This window comes from Ahaetulla prasina, chromosome 8 (genome assembly GCF_028640845.1).
Source record: "Ahaetulla prasina isolate Xishuangbanna chromosome 8, ASM2864084v1, whole genome shotgun sequence".
Lineage (NCBI taxonomy): Eukaryota > Metazoa > Chordata > Lepidosauria > Squamata > Colubridae > Ahaetulla > Ahaetulla prasina.
In genome coordinates, this window is record NC_080546.1 from 28,827,026 (window position 1) to 28,848,519 (window position 21,494).

Here is a 21,494-nt window from a genome sequence, read left to right on the forward strand (position 1 = left end):
GTTGCATTATGCATGCCAATTGAGAAACAACTGAAAGTCTCACAGACTGGAAGGACTAAACAAAGGACTTTGCATTAGGTATCTGCCATAACCTATATGGAATGGGTCCAGGCTATCTGAGGAATCATCTTACCCCAATAAAATCAGTCTGCCCCCACCCATGCTGGTAGAGAGTGCATGCTCTGTCAACCAAGGAATTCTAATAGGTGGGGTCCTTCTCTACAGTGGTGAGATCTGCACCAACCCTACTGACCTTCCGTAAGGGCCTGAAGTCCTGGCCCTGCCCAATGGGAGGAATATCACTCTGGAGGTGGTAAGTAAACTGAGGAAAAAACCCCACCTTCCTTCATGGTCTTTGTGCTCCTTTCTCCCCCTTTGTAATCTTTTAATGACAATTTTTTTAGCGTAACTATGATTACTGATATTACTAAGGTTTTTTTTAATGTTTCTGTTTTTAATGTTTGTAAGCTGCTCAGAGTTGTCTCTGGATGAGATGAACAGCACATAAATTCCACAAATCAATCAAACACCAGCCTTGGAGAAGAATCTTTTCAATTTTCTCCACTGTACAGCTTTCTCTATTGTACAAGCTCTAAAAAGAAAAAGCTGGGAGGGACTTAATAACAGATCAAATAGGGCAATATGATCATTTTGCTGTTAGAAGCAAGATCTCGTTTTGCTTTGTGAAATGACTTTGGGATTGATTAATTCAAAGTAGATGACCTGTTCAAAAGGTTTGCACAGGCCTATTCTCATCATCCTTGTATAGGAAGTTTAATTATTTCTATATTAGTCACAATACATTGGATATTATCTTATCTACACTACACAACATTAATGAAGGATTTATACCACTACTAAATCCTACCCAGAGGTTCAATCTGCAGAAGAAGCTGGGCATAGGTGATTGAACCTCTCCTGCCAATGCATGGGCAGTGGATCATTATGTCAGAATTCCAAGTAACACATCTGCTAAAATCAGAACTCTGAACTCGCTTCAGAATTGATACATTAGTTGGATCAAGACATTCTTGCTTGCTTTTAAGGAAATTAAAAATGTTACATATACTGTATTCACTGTACACACATGATTGTGTATCATCTGACTCATCCACTGTGATCAGTAAGTTCACAGATGACACCACCGTACTGGGTCTTATTACAGGTGGAGACGAAACACCGTACGGGGGGAAGGTTCAAAAGCTATCCACATGGTGCTTGAAAAACAACCTGCATCTGAACATCAGCAAGACCAAGGAGATGGTGTTGGACTTCCGGAGGAAGAGAGAGTAACCTTCCCTACTTACATTGAGGGGGGCTGTGTACAGAGAGTTTCCTCCTTTAAATTCTTGGGAGTCCATCTCAGCGAAGACCTCACCTGGAAAAACAACACGATCCAGGTGGCCAAGAAGGCCCAAAAGAGACTCCATTTCCTTAGGGTCTTGCGTAAAAACAGGGTGGAACAATAACTGATGATCTCCTTTTACCGGTCCACAATAGAAAGCGTCCTAACTTATTGCATTACGGTATGGCATGCTAGTTTGATAGCCATGGATAGAAGGGCCGTAATAGCTCAGGCTGTTAGAAGCCTGTTATTAGAACACAGGTTACTGCAGGTTCAAGCCCGGCCCGAGGTTGACTCAGCCTTCCATCCTTTATAAGGTAGGTAAAATGAGGACCCAGATTGTTGGGGGGGCAATAAGTTGACTTTGTAAAATATACAAATAGAATGAGACTATTGCCTTATACACTGTAAGCCACCCTGAGTCTTCGGAGAAGGGCGGGATATAAATGTAAATAAATAAATAAATAAATAAATAAACATTACAGAGGGTGGTGACCACAGCACAAAACATTGTGGGCTGTCCCCTGATACCACTAGATGAGATCACTAAGGCTCGCTGCCTTAGAAGAGTGAGGAAAATCCTCAGGGAAGACTCACACCGTGGTCAGCACTTCTTTATCCTATCAGGAAGGAGATATAGAAACAGCCGCACAAACAGGCTGAAGAACAATTTTTATCCGTGGGCTGTCGGAGTACTGAATGCGAAATAACATCACAACTACATAGTACAATGGACTTGCAGGCCAGTGTAACGTGTAACAAGTTCACACTAGTGCAATAGGACTGGGTGTTTTGTTAATATGTGAGTTGTATTGTGTTGAGGAGGTGCACTGAGGGAGCTCAACCAATCTCATTGCACATATGTTGTGCATTGACAATAAATATTTGAACTGAACTTGAATTACATATTTTAGACATCATATGACCTAAAATCTTGGATATGAAAATCTGATGTAAGCAACCTGAATGATCACATCTCTTCCATCCGGACTGAATGCCATTGTATGTGTTTTTAAATTCAGAATTGGAGAGTGCACAGAAAAGCCCTCTGACATCATCCAGTATCAAGACTAAACTTAGTATTATTCAAACATTTTGAAAAGGTATGTACATCAGGGGCTAACAATCTGTATGTAGGTTCCATCCAGAGCAGGGATTTCCAATCTTGGCAACTTTAAGATTTGTGGACTTCAACTCCCAGAAGTCCTCAGCCAGCTTTGGTGGCTAAGGGGTTCTGGAAGTTGAAGTCCACAAGTCTTAAAGTTGCCAAGGTTGGAGACCCCAATCCAGAGGTTAGTATATTAAATAACAATGCTCTGAATAAGACAGGAATGACTCAATAATTCTGAATGATGCAAAGTAAGCAGTTTTCTGGAGTGTTATAACTTGATTCAAAGCCAACAAAAGTTTGCTTCTACTCCCTGGATCGCCATGCCTTATAAAAGTACAAAAAAACTATAATGACCTTTTGAATTGTTCTCTACTCATTACCCCCGGAATAACAAATATCCTAGCAGTAGCTTTTTCCATTATTGTTTCCTAGCTACATGCACAGCAAGAATCTGGCTCAACATCTCCGTACCTGGTAGAAAAGTTGGAAGGAGAGAAAAAGCAATTAGAATAACTATCCTTATATTCAGGTGCATCCCAGCACAGTTACAGATTTCTATCAAACTACTATATGGAACAAACTTAACAAGCTGTAAATTCGCAGATAGGCTTACTCATTATTGGTTCTCTCAACTATGTAAATAAAATAAAATATACTAAACAGCAAACACGTTTGGAATCCCAGATGAAAAGCATACAGCTCAGAGAAAATTACACAAATAATTAACCATTTGGCAGGCGAGGGTTCTCCAACCTCCAGATATGTTGAACTAACCAGGCAGCTATGCAGGAATTTAAAGAGTATATGTTTAAATAGTTGATAGTAAACTGAGTTTGGAAATAGGTTGCAGTCGTTCCCTGCAAAGACTGTTTAGAAACCAGTTTAGACTGGTCTAAGAACATAATTGGCAGAGGCAGTATGCTGCTAAGAAATAAATACTGAACATTTTCTATGGCATCTTTCAATGTTTGTTTAAGATTTGCTGTGAGGCTATCAGAAAAAATTAAAACACCAGCATTCAGAGCCCAACACCTTGCACAAGAGATACCCAAAATGGATGTCAATGCTGTGGGGGCCTGTTGGAGTGTTGAAGTTGAGATAGCTAATAAATAATCTTTATTTGATTGGTTGTTGGTTCTTGTGACTACATATTTTGCAAAAAAAAGCTCCACACAAATAGAAAACAAGTTTTCACAGAGAAAATGTGTTTTACTGGCTCTGCTGCTGTTTAGGCATTCATTTTGGTCTCCTATCACCACACTAAGCTGTGTGAAGAGACCAGATTTCTGTAGCGAGATCACAAAAGTAACTTAAGTAGGGCTAGGCAGGATCTAGAACTGGCTCTGTAGTCAAGACTCAAGTATACCAAGAGTTGCTGATGACTGCAGGCTCTCATTCTTTCATTTTCTTCTTACTGGTGTTGCATCAGGGTTGAAATCCAGCAGGTTCTGACAGGTACTGGAAAACTGGTAGCGGAAATTTTGAGTAGTTCGGAGAACTGGCAAATACCACCTCTGGCTGGCCCCAGAGTGGGGTGGGAATGGAGACTTTGCAATATCCTTCCCCCAGGAGTGGGGAGGAAATGGGGATTTTGCAGGATCCTTCCCTGGAATGGGGTGGGAATGGAGATTTTGCAGTATTCTTTCCCTGCCACGCCCACTAACCCATACCCACCAAGCCACACCATGCCCACCAAGCCACACTCACAGAACCTGTAGTAAAAAAATTTGAATTTCACCACTATGTCGCATGTTCATTTTCTCTATCCAAGATTACAAACCATAGAAAGAGCCCTTCCCATGTGCTTTCCTTCTGAGCATCCTGCAAAGCAAATTCCAATGAGGCAGGCAACTAAATGAGTCCAAAACACGGAGCCACCACTGCTAGGTCCATTGGGAAAGCTAAAGGAGTGAGGGAAGGACACATTTCTCCCTCTGCTGACAATTGTTTTCTGGCACCAACTGGTGTTTGTTCTATTTTTACTACCATGCACAGATGTAAAGAGAAACAACTGGCATTCTCAGAGCAACAGTATCTTTTCCTGTTTCATTATCTTAGCTTTTTTTAAAAAAACAAGCATAACCGAATCCAGCAAAAGCTGTTTTTTTCTTCTATGTTGCTAATTCTAAACTATGTTCTAGATAGACAGAACAGATTGCTATTTCCAAAAAGCAAATTATAAAGGCATGCAAAACTCCTTTCTAAAGAAGTACAATTCGCTAAAAACCCAACTGTCGTTTGCTTTATTAGAAGCTCATGCAGATCTGACAAAAGAAACAGGTGGGGAAGGCTGGAAGTTTAGTTAGGCAGGATGGTTTTCTAATGCAGCACATCACAATCATTCTCTAGATAGAATATGGCTATCAAACCACAGAGATTGTGAATTTTAGTGTGTGCAGTAATGTGTGTAGCGTGAACTCTTTTTGCTTGCATATTTTAATGGCTGTGAAATCATGTTTGCCTTTGGCTCTCCTGCAGACACTTTCTACAACATGCAGGGTAAAAGCAGCTAATAAGCATAATTAGCTCGACACTCAGCTCAATTTAGTTTTGCGCTCTGGACTAACTGCCTAGTCAGGGAAGAGGAAGTGTAACATTTTGGTTAATATGCTTACCCGAGGGCCCTGATCACCTTGATCTCCCTGCAAAGTGGAAAGATGATAGTTTTAACACAGCGTGTGTGCTAACCCAGCTCTCTTAAATAATCTCATATCATAACTGCTTCAATAGCCACCAGTTACTATCAGGAGGACTTCCGCTTAGTTGTTAGTAGCAGAGATTTGCTGACTCACCTTCTCACCTTTTGCACCAGGTGGACCCTGAAAGGAATAGAAAGGATATTCATTAATCATTTCATAATATGCTTGATAAGCCAGCCAAATGCTTACAAGCAGCAGAAGCGGTACCTAATTTGTATAACCCCTTTAGACTGCAGTTTGGGGGTGCTTGACTGAATATCTCTATGTCTAACAAAGATAACAATCCTTTGCATGTACAGCTATAGTGGCCAAAATTGTGGAAACCTTTTGTGGAAAGTGTATTTTCTAAAATTAGCTAATAACACCACATTTTTGGGGAACTAGTAACATATATCAATGGAAAGATAATTTAATCAAGAATGTAATGCAATAACTTTTATGAAAGATTTGTTATTAGAATAGCATTTACAGTATAAAGAAGAAAAGTGAAATACAGAAAAAATGAGATATACAAAAATTATCACCCTATTAGTTAATACTTGTTGGGTAACCTTTAGCATGAATTAAGGCCATACAATGTCTACCCACAAATCTTTTAGTTCTGCAGCTGTTATAATGTGAAACCAAGATTGAATGATTGCTTCTATTAACTGGGTTTTATTACTGGATCACTTCTGAGTAACAAGTTTCTTTAGTTGGTGTCATAGATTTTCAATTGGGTTGGGTCTGAGCTATTCCCAAGTCATTCCAACAGTGAAATATGATTATCTTGAAACACAAAAAAAGAATGATTAGCCATCAAATCTCAAAAATACACTTTCCCCAAAAGGTTTCCACAATTTTGGCCACTACTGTATTATGAACACTATCCCAGACATTGGTTTATGTTTTGAATTGCTTTTTGTGAAAACATCAGGTTGGATTCCAAAATTGCAAGATTAAAATAGTAGGATAAGCATTGAAAAGGGTTCTGTGAGAGGTTAAAAATGTCTACAATTAAGTTTGGTTAAAAAAAAATCTCCATAGAAAAGTCAGCATTTAGAATTTTGGCTCTCCTACTATTATTGCATTAAAACTTCAAGCAGATCCAGCCATAATGGACTTTGCTAAGAGATGCTGGGAGAGCTTCACTTAGCATTAATTTAGGAATACAGCTTCCTTAACCAGCACTATAGCCCATACCACACATGAATATTTGATTATTTATAGGCTTGGTTTTACATAGCATACCTTAGCTATTCTGAGTTCAAGATAATGTTCAATTGTATAATTTAAATTAGACAATGCAATACAAGCAATTAACATAATTTACATTAAACAATGCAATGTAAACAGCCAAAAGAAATATCTGTTGTTGCTGACTAGAACTAGAAACACTAGGCAAGGATGCAACCAGGATAGCAAGATCCCAGAATAATAAAAACACGAGTATTCTGTAAAGATTTACAGCCATGACTGACTTCATTCTGGCTCTTTATCTGAAATAATTTCTGTGTTCAATAGATGTGTATGCTTGAACTATATCATGTCTTAACAAATAAACATTCAAGTTTATGAATTTGATGTGATTTCTGACTGTAGATTTTTTTTTCTACAGTATAACAAAGGAAATTTTAAGTATCTTGTCCTGAAATATTTTCATAATGAGTGTCATGGTTATATTCAATGTGATATTCAACTTGTGCACGTCAATAAAGAAAGAACAGTTCCACCAGTAATGTTTGTGAGGCTACATCTGCATATAAAAATGTCAAGATGCTAATGATCACTTTTTGATCCTTTCTATACATGCACTGCCATCACACAATCATAGGGTTTCCATGAAACTACCACTGATTCCCGTTTACAAGGGGTTAGGTTGCTATTATCTCTAGAGTGACTAATTTAATTATGCTTAATGTGCAAAATGGCCATTCTATTATTAGCCTCTATCGAGATTCTAACTAGTTGTATCTATTTAAGCTCTGTATTTTTCCAGTGCCAAAAACAAAAGTCTAGGGATCCATTTCTGTTTTGCTTTGCCTGGGGATTTAATTTTTATTTCAGATCATGCAATCCTGGCTAAGTTTAATTCATGTAACCACAATGTATATAGAAAAAGGGCATAGCAAGTTAGTCATGTCAAGCTTCATTTCATGTACTAAGTTTAGCAAGAGGCTGATAGATACCAAGTTTAAAAATACATGCAAATTAATTTAAAAAGTCTTTGCTCCATTATAATTCTGGACTAAGGTTTGCATCTCATATTTATGTTAAAGTTTGCTTTTCAGAACATTTATTCAAAATGTGCTGTATGTAACATGACATATCAGTGGCATAACATGGCGACCATGAAATTCAGTTCTGAATCATACTTGCTAAAATGCAGTGTGACTAATTTGGTGATCACATCAACCTTTTCCGGTTATTATGAAATCATGTTTTTATGTATATATTTTCTCTTACATATACTCATTCACATTTATAATAACTACATGAGGCGTATTTGGAAGAGAGAGAGAAACTTTATTGGCTGAATATTAGATTTTATTCATATGTAAAATATGCTTGGGGAAAACATGCTCTATGTACAGACTTGCAGCTGATGAAAGCATTAGCAGAATAGGAATAATTCTAGGACTTCAAAAGATAAGAAAGAAATTTAATGTCATGGAATGTCAATTCAGGGATGAGCGAGGTTACAATCAAGTGGTTAAAGTAGCGGGAAAGGAAGGAAGAGAAGCAGTAGAGGGAATAGATAAAATGAATCAGTTTATGATTTGACTAGGTCACTTCCTGGTTACATTGAAATCCTAATTTTGCATTTTCATATAATCATAAGGCTGGAAGAGATCGTGGAATCTTCTAATACAATCCCTTGCAGGAATCCTTATTCCATCCCAGACAAATGCTTGTACAATCTTTTCTTGAAAACCTCCAGTGATGGGCTCCCACAATTCCGGGAGGCCAACTGTTCCATTGATTAATTATTCTCATTGTCAGGAAATTTCTTTTTAGTTCCAGGTTGGATCTTCCTCTCATGAGCTTCCATTCATTTTGCTTTGGAAAATAAATAGAGCACTTTTTCCTTTTCTCTAGCAAGCCTATCAAGTATTGGAAGACAGCTTTCATGTTACCCATAAGCCTCCTCTTTGTTATGCTAAACCTGGCAAGTAACCACCTTGTCCTGGCAATTTGAAGTCATCCGAGGTGGATGTATTATCTTACCAATTCCATGCTTATCTTTATCTTTATATATTTATATTCATTTCAAGGGTTTTGAAAGATGTCTAGTATAAATGAACAGCAAATAAAATTCCAAGTTTTAAATCTAGTAGTAATTCCAGCAGTGCCCAAATGTATCAGGAAAGAATTGAATACTTATCTTTTGTAACTCAAAGTGAGACATTAAAAAACAACAACCAATGTTTACTCAGATCCATTTTAATTATCTTTAGCCAAGATTGAAAGGATGTGGCCAAACTGACAGAGATGGGCTAAATACTGCAGTGAATTCCTGAGTAGTTAACAACCATGATGTTACCCAGTAACATTTGCTCCTGATTTCATATTATGGGATTAGGTTATAAGGGTGAGTGGACTACATAAGAAGACATTTTTTTTTAATTTTACATTTATATCCCGCCCTTCTCCAAAGACTCAGGGCGGCTTACAGTGTGTAAGGCAATAGTCTCATTCTATTTGTATATTTACAAAGTCAACTTATTGCCCCCCCAACAATCTGGGTCCTCATTTTACCTACCTTATAAAGGATGGAAGGCTGAGTCAACCTTGGGCCTGGTGGGATTCGAGCCTGCAGTAATTGCAGGCTGCTGTGTTTTAATAACAGGCTATCTTACAGCCTGAGCCACCACGGCCCTTGACAATGACTTTTAGGATTGGATGCAATTAATTGTTAAGAGTGAAAATCTGATGAAGGACTGATTCTGTTTTGAATTTCCAGTAAAAGGTCATCTGCCTTAATGCCATCTCTAGATCCTCTAAATGAAGATGGGTATTAAACTCACATGGTCAAGGTGGCATCATGTGATGTATCGGGACTTTGCTCCCCTTTGCTAAACTGGATGGGGGCGGGGCCAACACGTGACACATCCGGCCCGCAGCCCGCGAGTTTGACACCCCTGCTCTAAGAAGTCACAATATAGCCGAAAAAGAATAATATTCTTCTTGAAGCCATAAACAATACAAACAGTAGAAGTATTAAAACTGAAAGGAAAAAATCCCAACCATAGCTGTCAGTTAAGTAAAGGTACTTAAGTTGCTTCCTTTGATCTCCTCTTAAGACACATGAAACTCTTTATTGCATAAAGAAACCTTATGAATAAAACCCAACTGGTTCATATAATAGCTGTAATTTTAAATGATCAAAAATGAACTAGATGAATATATTCACTTAGGAATGAAGACCCCCAAGCTCTATTTACATCCACATTTGTTGATATGCAATCTTACATCTTACTACCTAAGCCTATTTGATTATTATACAAACATGAATAAGGTTTTAAAAGCAGAAGTAAGCTACTTTTGAGATTAAATAATTTTAAATACAAGTTGGACTGCTTTGATTCCTGTTCATCTTTATGCATTTAAAAATACTCTTCCATTTAGTTCACTAAGAGAACATACAACATTGTATGGTCTTATTCATCCATATCCTATTTTCATGAGCCATTTTAGTAAAAGGAATCAATTAAATGCAAAATCCCTGGACTTAAATCTTCTGGCTCCAAGGATTCTCATGAGCAGAAGTGGTTTATGCATCTACTGTTCTGTTGCACTTAGTGATCTGCTTCACAAAACAAATGGTAATTTCATTTGTGACAATCCCCATTATTTTATGGTAGAGGAGAAAAGAAGAAAATTTGGCCATGACTGATGGGGACTGACCAGCCAACTGTATCTTAGATTCAGGAGTACCATATATAATAGTTTTTTCTCAATTACCTCATGTGGATTATGGCTCTCTAGATGTTTCTGAGCTATTGCTCTCAGTAAGTTCAACCAGTGCTTCGGTGCATGCAGAATGTAACACACAGGTAAGCCACATAAAAATTGTCCTTCTTGGACTGAAACAACTGAACTATTGGAGTATAAAATTAGACTTCTGTTCAAAACCAAAAGCATGTAGATTCTTTTCAGGCAAAAGTCTTTCCTAAAATTTCATTGCAAATGAGAAGTAGACATCAATATAAAGATGTAGCGCTTGTTATTATATGACTCAAGTTATGACATTTATAGTTTTATAACTTTTCATCTTAATGCACCCCAATCTAGCCAAATCTTCTGTTGCTGGTTGAGAAATGCCAGGAAAAGTTAGAAAACAGAAGGAAATGGCAGAGCTTCTGTAGGAAGAAATTGAACTAGTGGAATTCAAACCAAGGCAGCTCTTTAATAAAGAAGATTCTATCTGATTTTACCTACAACATTCCTCCATGTTGCCCAGGGTTTTCTTGCTAAACAGCTAACTCTGCAAGAAGCAATTCTAAATTGCAAAATAATAAACTAGGCCAATGGTACCAAGAGATCAATTCTAAAAGGAATGTGTTTGCCAAGAACAATAAATCATCTTCAATAAATCTTCCCAAAAGTGTAATATTAAGGCAGTTCAAGATGAGAATAACATATAATGGCTCAACACTGTTTGGTAATCTGAAAGAGGTCTCAGGATCCTTCCCCTAAAGGACACTATGGAAAAATTAGTGTTCTAAATCACCATGCTTTTAAACTCCTTTTAGAGGAGTTATTGATTATTTATTGATCTTGAAATTCTCAAGAAAACTTTTGAGTCTAATAATTCCATTATATACGTTCAAAAAGAAATACTTTTCTTGAATCCCATGAGCAAATAATTCATTTCTAAATTGTGTTCAGAGTAGTATTCTGACCCTAAATTTAATTGTGTAATGGATTATCATCAAAGGACTAAAGTTAGGCTAGAAAAGATCAGAAAGTTAACAACTGGGATTTGATAAAGATAAAGATTTGATAAAGCTGGATAAAGAAAAAGGATAGTCACTAATGCATTCCTCTCAAAAAGAAACCTAATACCAAACAAGAGACTGCAGATGTCCAAAAAAATTGCGTGTGACAACTTGTATGCAGTATACATATGCTATATGTATAAAATTGTTACTGTAATGTAAATAGAATTACAATATGTTAGAATACTGAATTTAATAGCTGGAACAGTAAAGTGTACAATAGGCCAGAACACACAGTTGCAGGTGATTAGTTAGAGAGTGCTGATTCTCTATGATGCAATCTACTCTATGGTTGGTTGTTCCAAGTATAAAAAGAGGAGTGTCCCTTTTCCATCTGTTTTCTTCAGTGCGTTCTATACTAGGGGTCTCCAACCTTGGTCACTTTAAGACTTGTGGACTTCAACTCCCAGAGCAAAGCTGGCTGAGGAATTCTGGGAGTTGAAGTCCACAAGTCTTAAAGTGACCAAGGTTGGAGACCCCTGTTCTATACACTGTAAAAAATTACCTCATGATGTTCCTGTGTTCCTGACTATCTTGTGTTGTTTCTTTCTGGATGATGACAAAGAATGCTGTAATTGGAATTTAATATATTTGTATATACAAGTTTGTATTAGTGTCTCAGTTTTCATCTGAACAGCTGCGGTGCAGTTCCATGACAAAATAACTTGTCTTCAGAGTAGGGAGGATTTGTATGCCTAGTCATTTTGATTCCCAAATGCTAATGATCAATGAACATACAAAACTTCTGCTCTTCCAGCTTATGATGACCCTTTCTGTTGAAACGAGACATGGATTGGGCAGGAGGGTATAAATCTGCTATGATTCAGGACAAAACATTCATACTATTATTCCATTCATTTCCACAATTGTTTTATAAACTCACAAAACCCACAGTTTGCAATCACGTTACACATTCACATTAGAATAGAATAGAATAGAATTTTTTATTGGCCAAGTGTGATTGGACACACAAGGAATTTGTCTTGGTGCATATGCTCTCAGTGTACATAAAAGAAAAGATACGTTCATCAAGGTATTATTTATTTATTTATTTATTGTTCAAATTTATATACCGCCCTATCTCCCACAGGACTCAGGGCGGTTTACAGGCATCTAAAAAAACAGATAAATACAATCTAAAAAACAATTAAAAAACTTATTATAAAGCCTAACAATTAAAATAATTAAAAATATAAAAAATAAAACCCCACTTAAAACCCATTAATTAAAACCTAACTCAGTCCTGCGCAATGAAATAAGTATGTTTTGAGCTCACGGCGGAAGGTCCGAAGGTCCGGAAGTTGACGAAGTCCCGGGGGCAGTTCGTTCCAGAGGGTGGGAGCCCCCACAGAGAAGGCCCTCCCCCTGGGCGCCACCAGACGACATTGCCTCGCTGACGGCACCCTGAGGAGTCCCTCCCTGTGAGAGCGCACGGGTCGATGAGAGGTATTCGGTAGCAGTAGGCGGTCCCGTAAATAACCCGGCCCTATGCCATGGAGCGCTTTAAAGGTGGTCACCAACACCTTGAAGCGCACCCGGAAGGCCACAGGTAGCCAGTGCAGCCTGCGCAGGATGGGTGTTATGTGGGAGCCACGAGGGGCTCCCTCTATCATCCGCGCAGCTGCATTCTGGACTAACTGTAGCCTCCGGATGCCCTTCAAGGGGAGCCCCATGTAGAGAGCATTGCAGTAATCCAGGCGAGACGTCACGAGTGCGTGAGTGACCGTGCACAGGGCATCCCGGTCCAGAAAGGGGCGCAACTGACGTACCAGGCGAACCTGGTAAAACGCTCTCCTGGAGACGGCCGTCAAATGGTCTTCTAAAGACAGCCGTTCATCCAGGAGGACGCCTAAGTTGCGCACCCCCTCCATCGGGGCCAATGACTCGCCACCGATGGTCAGCCGCGGATTTAGCTGACTGTACCGGGATGCCGGCATCCACAGCCACTCTGTCTTGGAGGGATTGAGCTTGAGCCTGTTTCTCCCCATCCAGACCCGTACGGCCTCCAGACACCGGGACAGCACTTCGATAGCTTCGTTGGGGTGGTCCGGCGTGGAAAGGTACAGCTGGGTGTCATCCGCATACAGCTGATACCTCACGCCGAAACCACTGATGATCTCACCCAGCGGCTTCATGTAGATGTTAAACAGAAGGCGAGAGGATCGACCCCGCGGCACCCCACAAGTGAGGCACCTCGGAGCCGACCTCTGCCCCTGTCAACACTGACTGCGACCGGCCGGAGAGATAGGAGGAGAACCACCGATAAACGGTGCCTCCCACTCCCAATCCCTCCAACCGGCGCAGCAGGATACCATGGTCGATGGTATCGAAAGCCGCTGAGAGGTCTAATAGGACCAGGGCAGAGGAACAACCCCTATCCCTGGCCCTCCAGAGATCATCCACCAACGCGACCAAAGCCGTCTCCGTGCTGTAACCGGGCCGGAAACCGGACTGGAACGGGTCTAGATAGACGGTTTCATCCAGGTGTAGGGGAAACTGATATGCCACCATACTCTCTACAACCTTCGCCGCGAAGCGAAGGTTGGAGACCGGACGATAATTACCTAAAACAGCCGGGTCCAGGGAAGGCTTCTTAAGGAGGGGTCTCACCACCGCCTCTTTCAAGGCGGCCGGAAAGACACCCTCCACCAAAGAAGCGATCGTAATCGCCTGGAGCCAGCCTCGTGTCACCTCCTGAGTGGCCAGCACCAGCCAGGAGGGGCACGGGTCCAGTAAACACGTGGTGGCATTCAGCCTACCCAACAACCTGTCCATGTCCTCGGGAGCCACAGGGTCAAACTCATCCCAGACAATGTCACCAAGACCACCCTCGGGCACCTCACCAGGGTCACCGCAATTTTGGTCCAACCCGTCCCGCAGCTGAACGATTTTATCGTATAGATAACCGTTAAACTCCTCAGCACGTCCCTGCAACGGGTCATCCCGCTCCCCCTGATGAAGGAGGGAACGAGTCACCCGGAACAGGGCGGCTGGGCGGTTATCTGCCGACGCAATGAGGGAGGAGGCGTAGCAACGCCGCTTCCTCAATGCCACTAGGTAAGTCCTAGTATAGGACTTCACTAGTGTCCGATCAGCCTCAGAACGGCTAGACCTCCAGGAACTCTCTAGGCGTCTTCTCCGCGCTTCATCCCCTCAGCTCCTCGGAGAACCAAGGAGCCGGTTGGGACCTGCGCCGGGTCAGAGGCCGCAAAGGCACGACACGATCTAAGGCCCCGCGCGCCCGCTCCCAGGCCGCAACAAGTTCCTCAGACGTGCCGCGAGCCAGACCCTCAGGAATGGCCCAAGCTCCGTCCGAACCTCTCAGGGTCCATCAGGCGCCTGGGACGGAACCAACGCATCGGCTCCGTCTCCCTGCGGTGTTGGATGGCGGTCAGAAAGTCCAGGCGAAGGAGAGAGTGATCTGACCATGACAAAGGTTCGATGACTATTTCCTGTAAGTCCAGATCTCTCAACCACTGACCAGAGACAAAATCAGATCGAGTGTACCACCCCCCGTGTGGGTGGGGCCATCAACTACTTGAGTCAGGTCCAAGGCCGTCATGGAAGCCGTGAACTCCCGAGCTGCTGTCGATGACGAGCCGGCAGATGGCAAGTTAAAATCCCCCATGACTAAAAGTCTGGGGGTCTCAACTGCCACCCCAGCAAGCACCTCCAGGAGCTCGGGCAGGGCAGCTGTCACGTAGCAAGGAGCCAGGTACGCGACCAGCAAGCCCATCTGACATCTATGGCCCCATTTCACAAGGAGGGATTCACACCCGACAATCTGAGGCACAGTGGTCTCCCTCGGCTCCAGACTCTCCCTAATCACAACCGCCACCCCCCCACCCCTACCCTGGGCTCTCGGCTGATGGAATGCACGGAAACCTGGTGGGCACATCTGTACCAGGGGCACGCCCCCTTCTGCGCCCAACCAGGTCTCCGTAATGCCTATAAAGTCCGCGGCACCCCCCTGAATAAGATCGTGAATTAGGGGGGCCTTATTGGCCACGGACCGTGCATTACACAGCATCAGCCGAAGGCCCAGGCTCTGAGGGTCTTGACTATCCGGGGAACGGGGGAAGTCTGGAGGCTCGGGGCGCGCGATCGCCTGCAAGCATCGAACGCGCGCCCCCGTAACATGATCCGAGCCCCCGCTTCCGCCAAATCTGCCCCTCCCCCAAACCGTGCAAATAGCACCACCCTCTACCAATGGGACCTGAACTCCCCCCACAACCTTCGGACCTATTAACTCACCGCCATGAGCATGCGCAGGAACTGATACCCCACCCGGCGGGTTTCCCCCAACACCCGCCCTACCCCTCCCACCCCTTAAAAATGCCCTATCTAAAAACCCCCAGAGGCTCTTCCTCTTCGCATGCCACCTCTGTGGATCCCAAGATCCGTCATTGAGGCCGGCCCTTGGTAAAACGGGCCATTCCTGCGAGGCGGGGGCACCTCGCAGGCGCAAGAGCTCCTGTACCGAATAGCAAAGGCGAATCGTGCAAATAATACTCCGCTAGGGACCACTTTTGGTGGGAATGCAACAGCGTTCCGTGAGCTTTTGTCATTTAGTCATGCCGGCCACATGACCATGGAGATGTCTTCGGACAGCGCTGGCTCTTCGTCTTTGAAACGGAGATGAGCATCAATCTGTTGAGTCGGGAACGATTAGCATATATGTGCGAAGGGAACCTTTACCTTACTTTGGAAATCTATGGAGTGGATCTTTTCATTGGTGATATTTATTGCAATTCTGGAGTTCATTCTGGCGTAATCCAATGTTGGTAAAGAAATGTATCTTAGACATCTTCTGCATTTCTACTGGATAATCCTTGAAACAGTGGACTGGTCTCCATAAAGAAAGAAAAGTCTCTGCTTTCGGACTATAGTAAGAAACTTGGTGGGGAAATGACAAAACTTTTTGTTTTAATTAAACTGAGTACATTTTATTATTTCTTCATATTCTTGACCATTTTCTATGTTCTACCATACTAAATGTTACAGCAGGGGATAATCTAATAACTCTGGGGGTTGCACCCAAGACTTTTGCAAACCACAAACAATGCTGGGCTCCCAATTTCATTTATTGTCTGGAAGGCTCAGTTATTATTTTTTATGCATTGCATTTTTAGAGAAATCTCAGCTTCTTTTCATTTTCTTTATATAATAAATGGCCTATTTTGGTCATTTTAAATAATAAATATCCTTTAGCACATTAATCATGCAAGCTTTTCACCTATTTTTAGTAATCCATAATATGAGAGAATGATAAAATAGGCAAAAAAAGAAGGAGTATTCTCAAAAAATTTCAGAAAATGATGAAGATAACATTCAAGCTAATCGGTGGGATTCATTAGGGACTTTCAGATAACTGTAAAAGCAACTCAATTGAAGATAATTAGTAGTCACATCCTTAGCAGCAACTTAGTGGCAAGTGGAAAAATCTATTTTAGAAATGCCTGTAAGATTAATATACTTTTACTTGATGTTTTTAATATTTCAAATACCTTTCAGCTGTGATTCAGCTGCTGTTTTACAGTGATTTTAAAAACATGGCCAATCATTAATTGTATAGAGCTACCTAGTATTTCATGGGTGATCTATAAAAAAAGAAATCAATAATTAATAACATTAATAAATAAATAATCTCCCCACAGGGAAGATTTGAAATCCCAAATGTCAATTCACATATATGCCTCATAAGATAAAAGTCTAGTCTCTGAGGAAGCAAAAAGTTGATTAGAAAAATACAAGGTCAAAATATTTATTCATTTTAATAATAGCAAGGAAATTGGAGTATCAATCCTACCCAAAACACCAGAGAAAACATCCAAGCATCAGAAACACACAATGCAGCAAGTATATTACACCTACACTCTTTAAAAGGAAATCACACACACAAACCCACAACACATACAACTTGCAGGAAAAGATTTTTTTTTAGATAAACTATATTGAGTCCAACAGGGAACCAAGATACATTATTGGAAGTAAATATGGTATTGGAAATTGGACTGAATATAATAACATTTTTAATAAAATTAGATGAATCTTTAAAAATTCTGGCAGCAAAGAATTTTAGAACTGCTATTTTTAGTGCATTATCATGGATGTAAATGTAAATGCGCTACTGAGTAGTTGAGTACTTTGTGAAATGTTTGGCAAGGCCAGCTGCTAGAGTAATGAGGTGACCTACATATTAAACTCGTTCAGTGCTAAGATATACACTCTTGGCTCACTTAATCCCGAAAATGGCACTTGTTTGTCTTTGTCAGGTACTAGAAAGTATGCTGATGCAATATGATAGCAGGAAGAAGTGCAACTGACTTGGATCGTCTAAAAGCGATCACGTGCTCCGGCCCCTTAGTCCCTACCCGTTCCTCGGGCGGCCGTGATCCTCAGAGCCTGGATCTTCGGCTGATGTTATGTAATGCCCGGTCCGTGGTAAATAAAGCCCCCTTGATCTGTGATCTTATTCAGGGGGAGGCCGCGGACCTTATGGGCATTACGGAGACCTGGTTGGGGACAGAGGGGGGGGGTCCCCCTCGTTGAACTATGCCCCCCAGGTTTCCGAGCATTCCATCAGCCGAGGGCCCAGGGGAGGGGTGGAGGGGTGGCGGTTGTCATTAAGGAAGATCTAGAGCCGAGGGAGGCCACTGTTCCTCAGATTGCCGGCTGTGAATCCCTTTATGTGAGGTGGGGCCATAGGAATCAGTTGGGCTTGTTGATCGCGTACCTGGCTCCTTGCTGCGTGACCACAGCCCTGCCCGAGCTGCTGGAGTTATTGGCCACTGTGGCAGTTGAGACCCCCAGACTTATAGTTATGGGGGATTTCAACTTGCCATCAGTTGGCTTATCATCGACTGCAGCTCGGGAGTTCAAACTTCCATGACCTTGGACCTGATACGAGTAAATGATGGCCCTCGCACATGGGGAGGCACGCTGGATCTGATTTATATCTCTGGTCAGTGGTTAAATGATCTGATATTAGACGATTTAGTAACAGAACCAATGTCATGGTCTGATCATTTTCTCCTTCGCCTAGACTTCCGAACCGCCGCCCACCATCGCGGGAGGCGGAGCCTCGTTGGTTCCGTCCCAGGCGCCTGATGGACCCTGAGAGGTTCCTGACGGAGCTTGGGCCATTCCTGAGGATCTGGCCCGCGGCACGACTGAGGAACTAGTTGCGGCCTGGGAACAGGCCGCGGCTGGGGCCTTGGACCGTGTCGTGCCTTTGCGACCTCTGACCCGGCGCAGATCTCGACCGCCCCTTGGTTCTCCGAGGGGCTGAGAGAGATGAAACGCCGGAGAAGACGCCTAGAGAGCACTTGGAGGTCCAGTCGCGGTGCTGATCGACACTAGTTAGGTCCTATTCCAGGACCTACCTAGTGGCAATGAGGGAGGCGAGGCGTTCCTACGCCTCCACCCTCATTGCGTCGGCAGATAACCGCCCGGCCGCCCTGTTTCGGGTGACCCGCTCCCTCCTTCATCAGGAGGTGCGGGATGACCCGTTACAGGGACGTGCCGAGGAGTTTAGTGGTTATCTATACGACAAAATCACTCAGCTCCGGGATGGTCTGGACCGAAATTGGGATGATCCAAGCGAGGGAGAGGAGGCACGTCTTGTTGAGCCTGTTTGGGATGGGTTTGACCCTGTGGCTCCCGAGGACGTGGATAGGTTGTTGGGGAGGCTCCGCGCCACTACATGTTTATTGGATCCGTGTCCTTCCTGGCTGGTGCTGGCTACTCAGGAGGTGACATGAGGCTGGCTCCAGAGGATTATAAATGCTTCTTTGTTGGAAGGGGTTTTCCCTGCCGCCTTGAAAGAGGCGGTGGTGAGACCCCTCCTTAAGAAGCCCTCTTTGGACCCAGATATTTTGGGAAACTATCGTTAGTCTCCAACCTTCGCTTTGTTGCGAAGGTTGTAGAGAGTGCTGTGGCGCGTCAGCTACCCCAATACCTGGAAGAATCCGTCTATCTAGACCCGTTCCAGTCCGGCTTCCGACCCGGTTACAGCACGGAGACAGCTTTGGTCGCATTGGTGGATGATCTCTGGAGGGCCAGGGACAGGGGTTATTCCTCTGCCCTGGTTCTATTAGATCTCTCAGCGGCTTTTGATACCATCGACCATGGTATCTTGCTGCGCCAGCTGGGGGGATTGGGAGTGGGAGGCACCGTTTATCGGTGGTTCTCCTCCTATCTCTCCGACCGGTCGCAGACGGTGTTGGCAGGGGGGCAGAGGTCGACCGCGAGGGCCCTCACTTGTGGGGTGCCGCAGGGGTCGATTCTCTCGCCCCTTCTGTTCAACATCTACATGAAGCCGCTGGGTGAGATCATCAGTGGTTTTGGGGTGAGATACCAGCAGTACGCTGATGATACCCAGCTGTACTTTTCCACCCCGGGCCACCCCAATGAAGTTGTCGGAGTGCTGTCCCGGTGCTTGGAAGCCGTACGGGTCTGGATGGGGAGAAACAGGCTCAAGCTCAATCCCTCCAAGACGGAGTGGCTGTGGATGCCGGCATCTCGATTCAGTCAGCTGCAGCTGCAGCTGACTGTTGGAGGCGAGTTATTGGCCCCAAAGGATAGGGTGCGCAACTTAGGTGTCCTCCTGGATGAGCGGCTGTCGTTTGAAGATCATTTGACGGCCGTCTCCAGGGGGGCCTTCCACCAGGTTCGCCTGGTTCGGCAGTTGCGCCCCTTCCTTGATCGGGATGCCTTGTGCACAGTCACTCATGCACTCGTTACCTCTCGCTTGGATTATTGTAATGCTCTCTACATGGGGCTCCCCTTGAGGTGCACCCGAAGGCTTCAGCTAGTCCAGAATGCAGCTGCGCGGGTGATAGAGGGAGGGTCTCGTACCTCCCATGTAACACCCCTCCTGCGCAGACTGCACTGGCTACCTGTCGCTTTTCGGGTGCACTTTAAGGTTTTGGTTATGACCTTTAAAGCGCTCCATGGCTTAGGGCCTGGGTACTTACGGGACCGCCTACTGTTACCATATGCCTCCCACCGACCCGTACGCTCTCACAGAGAGGGACTTCTCAGGGTGCCGTCCGCCAAGCAATGTCGGCTGGCGGCCCCCAGGGGAAGGTCCTTCTCTGTGGGGGCTCCCACACTCTGGAACGAACTTCCCCCGGGTTTACGCCAAATACCTGACCTTCGGACCTTTCGCCGCGAACTGAAGACGCATCTTTTTATTCGCGCGGGGCTGGCTTAAATTTTACGGATTGTATAGTTTTATTATTAATTTTAAACGGGGTTTTAATTTTTATATATTTTAAATTTTTAGGCAAGTATAATAAGTTTTTTAATTCTGCATTTTATAGGTTATTGTCTAGTCTGTTTTTATTTGCCTGTACACCGCCCTGAGTCCTTCGGGAGAAGGGCGGTATAAAAATCTAATAAATGAAATGAAATGAATACAGCACTATTGTTAATATATATTCATAGCAGTCACTAGAAATGACTACATTGGAATTGAAATTCAGGAAGCAAAACCATAAATCAACCAACCTCAAAGCTGCCGGGTAAGAAATGATGTGGAAAAGGCTGAGAAAGAATGGTCTGTCTGTAACTGCCATTACAGAACTAGAGATGATGTTAGAGATGATTCTTCTGTCCCACATTTCTACATGAGACCAGTCTTTATTACAACGTCAAAGTCTACTACACTTAGGAAGTGAGTTACAGCTATAAACAGATTCATAACTTCACGCCTTTCATTTTGCACTGAATATTAAAGGGTTCGTGAAGCAATTTGAAGAAGGGGGAGGGTGAGAAAAAAAATACAAAAATGCCAGATCTCTCAGTTTTTTCACAGTAGGTCAGAGTCATGGAGAAGTTTGCTTTCCTTTCTCCTTTTTTAGAAGAAACCTTGTGATGGTATCTTTATTGCTGAGGGCTTTCTTCAATAAGCACAAATGTGGCTAAAGCAGGCTATTGAGTATGGGAAGTTTGATGATAATCTCAAGATTCAGCCATGTGGAAATAATTAAAGTAGTCCAAGTCTAAAGCAAAAAAAAAAAGGAAGAAGGGGAGGAAGTGTAAAAGGAGGGCTGATTAAATCGAACAGATTTTTAGATTGCTAAAATACTGGCATTCTTTGCAGTGCAATGTTAAGCATAACAAAATAGTCCCTTATGCCAATCAAAGCAGCTATTTCCATTTTGCTCATTGTCATATGCTTCTATTTATTTATTTTGAGTAAGACTTAAGATCACACTGGAAATTTTTGCTTAAAGTAGAAAAGCAGTTCTTGCATCAACAGATGCTCAGGGCTTGGTCACTTGCCCCAAGATCACAAATCTATTTCAATGGCACAAGGATATAATTAATAACTTTCAATGGCACAAGGTAAT

At 42.9% G+C, this 21,494-nt stretch overlaps 1 protein-coding gene across 1 annotated transcript in view; it reads right to left on the bottom strand.

The window, feature by feature from the left end:
- The window catches only part of COL25A1 (collagen type XXV alpha 1 chain), a 151,845-nt gene that overhangs the window by 96,190 nt on the left and 34,161 nt on the right, over positions 1-21,494 (bottom strand). The window contains exons 2-3 of the mRNA XM_058193126.1: positions 5,249-5,275; positions 5,072-5,098 (exon numbers count right to left, since the gene is read on the bottom strand). The gene's annotated coding sequence lies outside the window, so the exon portion shown is untranslated. The remainder of the gene's footprint in view (positions 1-5,071; positions 5,099-5,248; positions 5,276-21,494) is intronic.